The sequence below is a fragment of the Papio anubis genome, chromosome 12 (genome assembly GCF_008728515.1).
Source record: "Papio anubis isolate 15944 chromosome 12, Panubis1.0, whole genome shotgun sequence".
Classification (NCBI taxonomy): domain Eukaryota; kingdom Metazoa; phylum Chordata; class Mammalia; order Primates; family Cercopithecidae; genus Papio; species Papio anubis.
Genome location: NC_044987.1, coordinates 89,709,801 through 89,717,570, shown reverse-complemented (window position 1 = coordinate 89,717,570; position 7,770 = coordinate 89,709,801). Strand labels below are relative to the sequence as shown.

Genomic DNA, 7,770 nt, shown 5'->3' with positions numbered 1-7,770 from the left:
GACATTTATTAAGTGATCAAAGTTAATAAGACCAGTAATAAAATATATTGACATCATGTAATCCAGATATGATGCACCTAGAAGAACACACCATGAGTTCTGTGACATTTTAAAATGCATGAATGTAACCTGAGAACATATCAGACAAATTCAAATTGAGGCACATTCTACAAATAACTAGTCAGAACTCTTCAAAAGTGTCTAGGCTATTAAAGAAAAGGAAAAACAGAAACTGCCACAGATTGTAGGAGACTAAGGAGACATGACTATGTACAATGTGGAACACTGGACTGGATCCTGAACCAGAAAAAAAGACATTAGTGGGAAAACTGGTGAAATTCAAATGAATATCCCATCAATAATGTATTAGTCCATTCTCACATTGCTATAAGGAAATACTCAAGACTGGGCAATTTAATTAAAGAGGTTTAATTAACTCACACTTCAGCATGACTGGGGAGGCCTCAGGAAACTTACAATCATGGTGGAAGGCAAAGGGGAAGAAAGGGATCTTCTTAACAAGGCAGCAGGAAGCACAAGTACAAACAAGAGAAATGCCAGACACTTACAAAACCATCAGATTTAATGGAACTCACTTACTATCATGAGAACAGCAGGGGGGAAACTGCCCCCAAAATCCAATCACTTCCCACTTGCTCCCTTCCACAACATGTGTGGATTATGGGAACTACAATTCAATATGAGATTTAGTTGGGGACACAGTCAAACCATATAAAATGCTAATTATTTGCTTTCAATTATTGTACTGTGGTTTTGCAATATGTTAATACAAGGGGAACATGAGGAAAAGGCATATGAAAACTACTGTTTTGTGTACCCTTTCTGCAACTCTAAAATTATTTTAATATAAAAAGTTAAAAATATACAGCATTTTTCCTTATAAAAGTAATGCGTATTAATTATAGCCAATTGGGTAAATTTAGCAGCACAAACTTTTTGTTAAAAAACATCAATAATTCCATCTTCACAGGATCAAATCTGTTCTTATTTTGGCATAATAACACACATACATTCGTTTCCAAAATTATGCTAACAAAATATTCATTCTTATGTAACCTGCTTTTTTACCCACTTACTATCACCAGCACTTATGCCATAGAATCAATATTCTTTAATATTGTTTTAAGCAGCAGCAAAGCATTCCATATACAGATATGTAAATTAATTAATTAATTAATTTTAATTGTGAAATGATCCTTTATTGAAATATTTTTTTTGGGTGCTTCTTAACCAGTTTTGCATTCTACCGCACCACTGTTGACATCATCTATGATGTCATGAGGGTGGCGGCCATCAATATCACAGCCCACAGACTCAGCAGTCCCCAAGATCTCTTTAATGGTTCCAGAGAGTTATCTGGCTAAAGATCAGTGCCGCATCTGTCGAGCAATGTTGACAATCTCATCAAAAGTGATATTTCCACTGTGTTTAATGTTTTTCTGTTTTTTTCTATCTCTTGGTGGTTCCTTGAGGACTTTTATGATCATGGCAGTGGCAGAAGGTGCCACCTCATTCTGGGTCTGTCTGTACTGAATGGTCAGTTTCACTGTAATCCTCAGACCCTTCCAGTCACCTATTGCCTTGGCAATGTCATTACCAAGTTTTTTTGGACATGGACCTGGGGTGGCCAATCTTGGGGGTCAGCCCAGATGTGGCACCAACTTTACCCCTGGTGCATCTCAGGTATACGACTTTAATCTTGCTGGGGTCAAACTTCGGTGGCATGGTGGAGGCCGCTGGTCTTGGATGAACCTGGATTCAGGACGACCGAAGAAAGTTGCACCTTGGCCTCCTCCGAGACAAAAGCTGAAAGCAGATACGTAAATTTATTTAACTCAATATTTCTTGAAGTATATTTTGCAGAGCCTCTTTTCTGTAGTATATTAAGAAGCATTATGTAATAAAGGGGTTCAGTGACCAAAGGAATTTGAGAAGCACTGAGTTAAATGAGGTTAAATAATAGATTTCTTTTTTTGCAAGAATTCTGAGAAGATTCTTGCTAATATGCTTTGTAATTTCTCAAAATATAGATATAGTACGTATGTCCTAAATTTATTTGATCATACAATCCTTTGTGTGTGTGTGTGTGTGTGTGTGTGTGTGTGTGTGTGTGTGTCCGGGGCATCTTATGAAATTTGTTTCTGCAGAACACATTTTGGGAGATTCCAATCTCTTTTTGATAATTTGCAATATTTCACTATCATATATAATGCTGCTGTGACTATCTTGTCATATAAATCTTGCAATATAAATCTTACAAGTATCTCTGTTTCCTTATGATCAAATCTCAAAAATATAATTGTTTAGTCAATGACTATACAGTTTGTAGTTTCTTGACACCTACTAGCCAAATCATGCTTCTGAAGGAATGACTAATTTATATTCTCACCAGCAGTATAAGAAAAGAGAGAGAGACTAGCTGGAGAGAAGATAGATTACAGATGTCAAAAGAGATGACTGTGAACTTAGATTTTATCAGAGGTAGTGCAGAAGTGGCTGAGTTCATTTTTCTGAACTTTTTAACTAAAAGGGTATTTTGATATCAATCCGGGCCACACTCTTTCTTGGAATTTTTTAACAACAGTGTTCAGTTCTAGTACAGTGTTGATTAGTTATGTAGTAGTAGCTGGAATTAGCTCAGTCTTTGCCAATTTATAGCTACTGAAAATATTTCACTCACTCATCTCCAATTTTTTTCTAATATTTTAGAAACATTGGTTCCATCAGATCAAATACTTCCCCTACTTAGTCAATATCAAGACTGTTGTCAATTCACTTGTTGTTTGGGAGCCAGTGGGACACATGGAAGGTGATATGAGGGGGCCACTGTTAGCCTTCTTGATATGGGCATCCAAAGCTGGGAGTCTATCTGTCCTAACCACAGGCCCCACCAGAAGAAGGTGAGGACCTAGAACTTATTAGAGTCTCATAGATCTCAGTGTCCAGCCCAGAGGAGACAGTGATGCTTAGTTTTCTTTAGAGGTAAGAGATATTTAGCTCACCACTGGCTTCAAGAACCTCTGGAGAAATCAGGAATCCTGAGCTAGATATTTAATAAACGTTTATAAAAGCTGAAAACTGTGTAATGATAGTGTGTCTCTGGACCACAACAGCATATGGAACCAGACACCAGACTAGTTTTCAAGACACAATGACCTTTGTTAAATTACATGAAAATAATAGGGAGGCAGAGTGTTGCAAGGACACCACCCTGCAAATGCAGAGGCCAGGGCTTGCCTTTGGTCTGTCCACTAAACTAATTTAATGATAAGCTGTGTGACCCTGGGTAAACTACCTAACCTCTCTGGACTTCCTGGTGCCCCCATCTCTAATTAGGTCTTAAATGACTTCAATTTGCATATCAAGTATTTGACAAAAAGTCAAAATTATTGCAGGGAAATAAAACAATTTGTAGTCACCATCACTGCTCACAGCATATCAATCATTTGGGCAGCAGCATGGATAATTTAAGTTTCTCCCTGAGAGAGCATATCAGATGTCAAATGACCTACTTGCTGACCTTTCAACTCACCAAGTTCTTTCTGGCCTCAGGGTATCTGCACTTGCTACTGGATTTGCCCGCAAATATTTCCCTTCGACTTGCAGCTATTTCGCACTTCTCCATCTCAGTTAAAATCTCAGCTACAATCTTCCCAAAAAGGCCTTACCTGGCCATGCATCACACTCTAGCTCCTCCTCACTCCATTTTAATTGCTTCAAAACACTTGAAATGATCAAACTTAGGGATTTGATCATATGTCTATTGCCTGTTTCCCTCCACAGAATATAAGCTCCACAAAAGACAGATCTTGTGGTCTTGTTTAGTCTGTGCCTAGAATATTGCCCTGCACTGCAAATACTCCAAGGCAGGAAATAACTCAGTGGGCTGAAAATCAGAAAGGAGGCCATGTGACTAAAGCTTGTAGAGTAAGGAGAAAAGTGGTGAGAGGTAATATCAGGGAGGTAGGTAGGGGCTAGACCACATAGGTCTTATTGGTTATAGTGACTAAGTGAGAGTGACACTGTTACTGGTAAATCTTTTAATATTCTCAGATGTGTATACTTCTAAAAGCAAATCATTTGCAAGCAGCTATATTTGACCTGTTATTAGTAAGCAGTTACTTAAGACATACATCACAGCTGATCACTGCATCCTAGTGCGTCACAAATTTATAGTTTTACAAGATAACCTCAAACACAGGGGCTCCAGGGAGGGACTTCAGAGAGTTTCTGAGTCCTTGAAGCAAAAGGAAAAATTTTGCTGCGAAGTGCAAGCATGCATGTGTGTGCTCCTGGAGAAAGTTTCCATCAGCTCCAGCCTATTCTCAATGGAGCCCTATCACCTCCCAATTTAAGAATCATTGATCCCTGCTCTCAGTTTTCTCTGAACACCTTGACTCTTCCAGCATCTTGTTCTAGGCTGGCAAATATATTTACTGTCTATTTAAATCACAACTTAAATTTGTGAACTATACTTTCTTCAGTAAGCAGGCAGAGAAGTAAACATGGGGAACATTTACTTTAAAAAAAAAGATCAATTAGCAAATGACAACCCATGATAAATCAGTGCCCATGTGTTAAGTAACTGGAGTGCAGGTGGCAAGGGCTGATTTTCCTCCCAATGACAGTCGCTGAAATATCCACATAAGATGATCTTTAAATATTTGACTGTTGCCTTAAAATAGCTACCTTGGTTTTTTAAAAAGAACATAATTTAAAAACCCTTAGCTTATTTTTAATTTATAGTCCTTGAAAAAAAAATAAGTGGCTGGCCCAATCATTTATATGCCTGGGCAAAAGCAATACATCTATATAAAAGTACAGTGATATATTTCTGTTGCTACTTTAATGTGCTGCTCCTCGCCCTGTATGTTCTGATTCATTGGAGAGTAGCAATCATGTCGACAGGCGCTGTTCTTCAGTTCCCATCAGCGACAACTAAAGGCCAATTCAAGGTTGTGGTGGGGTCATGAATCTAACACAGTCGCTGATAGAACAATTTCCCTTCCACACAGCATTGTCAGTGGGACACACTGGGAATAGACAGGGAGGCTGGCCGTGTGCATCTCTATCTTCTTGCTTTTCCTTTTGTTTCAGAGCCGATGTCTGCGGTGTGTGCCAATCCAGCACCATTAGGGAATAGAGGGCCAGTCCGCGGAAAATTGATAAGGGAGAAAATTTCTAACGCCTCAAGAATTTGGGAGGGGGGTGGGAAATAAGCCTGTCCCTCTGTGCAAACAAGTCATCCAACAATGTGTTACAGGAGGGTCAAGAGCAGAAAACAGAAGGAGAGGCAGAAATAAAGCCCTGCCGGTTGGAAACAAGAGAGGTCTCAGAGCTTTACAAAAGAAAATGTTTACATTCCAGAGACTCGGAGGGTTAATTAAATAACTGAGTTCTCTGTTCTTTCATTGCCCAAATAGTGTCTGAATGAGTGAAGATGCTGTCTCTGCGGCTGCTTTTTGTGTTCCTTCCTCATTCTAGGCTGCAGTCCACAGCTGACCAGAAAGTCAACCTTATCTCTATTAGTCCAGAGGGTGAAGGCAGGTTTAAATTAAAACCAAGTCCAAAGATAGGGCATCTCGGATGAGGCTTTCAGAGTTAGTGTCATAACTTTTGTGGGCTAAGCCTCAATTCTTGTTGAGATAAAAACATCTGGAAAGTGGGTGAAGGATGAGCACCAAGGACTAAGCTAGTTGTAGGGGCAGGTTCCTGCAAGTCAACGGTCCCAGGTCACAGTGTGCAAAGAGCAAGGAGTCTTTCAGGCATTAAAAGCATTTCACAGCGGTTTTAAACACAGACTTTGAGTTCAAAGAGGATACAAAGGAGTTAAGAACTCACTCAAAGACACGGTGGTGGGGGTGCACCTGTGATTCGCTCCAAGGCCTGTTGGAGTCCAGAGCCCACACTCTTAGTCCTAGACTCGTGGCTCCCTGTTTTGGACGCCCATGTGAAGGAGGTTGACCATGGCACCCACCTTTCGCGTGTCGCTCTGGGTCCCAAACCCCAACTGCATTGATGGCAGTCCTGGTTATAAGTGTGAGGATTCTTTGCCCTAATAGAATCAAACCTTTTTCAAATATTAGGAAAACACTTAAGATGAGTGAGTAACATGTTTTTGATAGCTATAAACTGGCAAAGATGGAGCTAGTTCCAGCTACTACTACATAACTAAGCATTTCTCACTTCCTCTAACAAAGACAGTTACTTAGGAGGAATAATAAACATGAAATAAACAGCTAATTAATCCATATAAGAGGCAAATCCACCACCACAGTTGCTGTATTTATTATTCTTTTTTTCAGAGACAGGGGTTTTGCTCTGTTGCCCAGGCTGTAGTGCAATGGTGTGATCATAGCGCACTGTAACCTCGAACTCCACCACACCCCGTCTTTTTCTTTTTCCTTTCTTTTTTAAGAGGAAAAAAAAAAATCTCTTAAATCATATTTTCACCAGTATAAAATGAATACATTGTTGCTATATTTTTACATTATTATAATATTATTGTTTTGGAAGTACTGCACTGAAAAATAAAAGATAGAAATTAACCAGCCTTAGTGCTACCATACTATTAATATTTTAATGTATTTCTGCTTCACTTATTTTATATGCATAATTTTTGTCAGTTGTTTAATGGTCATACTACTTACATACTTTTGAAAACAATTTTTAAAATTTAACATTTCTATGTAAGCATTTTCTCATGTTATTATGAACTCTTAATAAATATCATTTTAATGGCTGCTTAATGTTCCAGCAAGTGGATATTCCAGAATTTACTTAATGATCCCTTTATTACCAGACATTAACTGGTTTCTAATTTTTTGCTATTACAAATAATGTCATGATAAATATTTGGGGGCATTTTCCACATTTCAGATTATTTCCTTAGACTAGATTTACAGAAGTTGGATTGCAGAGTCAAAAGGTATGAAAACATGCAACCCTCTCAAGAAATATTGTCATATTGCTTTATAAAAGGGTTGATGCCGTTTGCACCGCCACTAGCAGCTACTCGAGCAAAACTGCAATGTGACTAAAAGCAGTTTATGGAGTTAGACCAGAGTTTTTCAACCTCAGCACGATTGACCTTTTGGGCAGGATAATTCTTTGTTATGGGAGGCTGTCGTACGTATTCTAGGAATGTTTAGCAGTATCCCTGCTATCTATCCACTAGAATTCAGTAGCAACCCTCAGTTATGACAACAAAAAATGTCTCCAGACATTGCCACATATACCCTTGGGGGCAAAATCATCCCTGGTTAAGACCTCATGTGTTAGACAAACTTTAACTTTCATTTGGGCTCCATCACATACTAGTAAGCCAATGTGGGCAGGCTACTTGATCTCTCTGGCTTATCATTTATTCATTGTAAACTGGGGATGATTACACCCAGCTCAGGAGTTGGTTGGGAAGATAAAATAAGATAGTGTATGTAAGGTGTTTCATACAATGCTTGGAGTCTGCTAACAGCTAGTAACTATTTGCAATTAAGATCATGGTGGCAATCCTTCCAGTGCCCTGTGAAATGACCTGGCTTTTGTGTGAATGAAGGAGAGGTGGGTTTGGTGAATCACTGATACTCATTCATTTATTTATGCACTCATTCAGTTAGTATTTATTGAGCCATTACTACCTAGCAGGAATTGTTCCAGGCACGAAGGATACAGCAGTGTATAAAATACTGTCCCATTGGAGCATACATTCGAGTGGAGAGATAGGCAATAAATGATATTGGAAAACTGAAT

General features: G+C 38.8%; 1 pseudogene; it reads right to left on the bottom strand.

Moving 5' to 3' along the window:
• Positions 1-660: 660 nt before the first annotated feature.
• LOC108581935 lies at positions 661-2,114 on the bottom strand (annotated as a pseudogene).
• Positions 2,115-7,770: the final 5,656 nt, after the last annotated feature.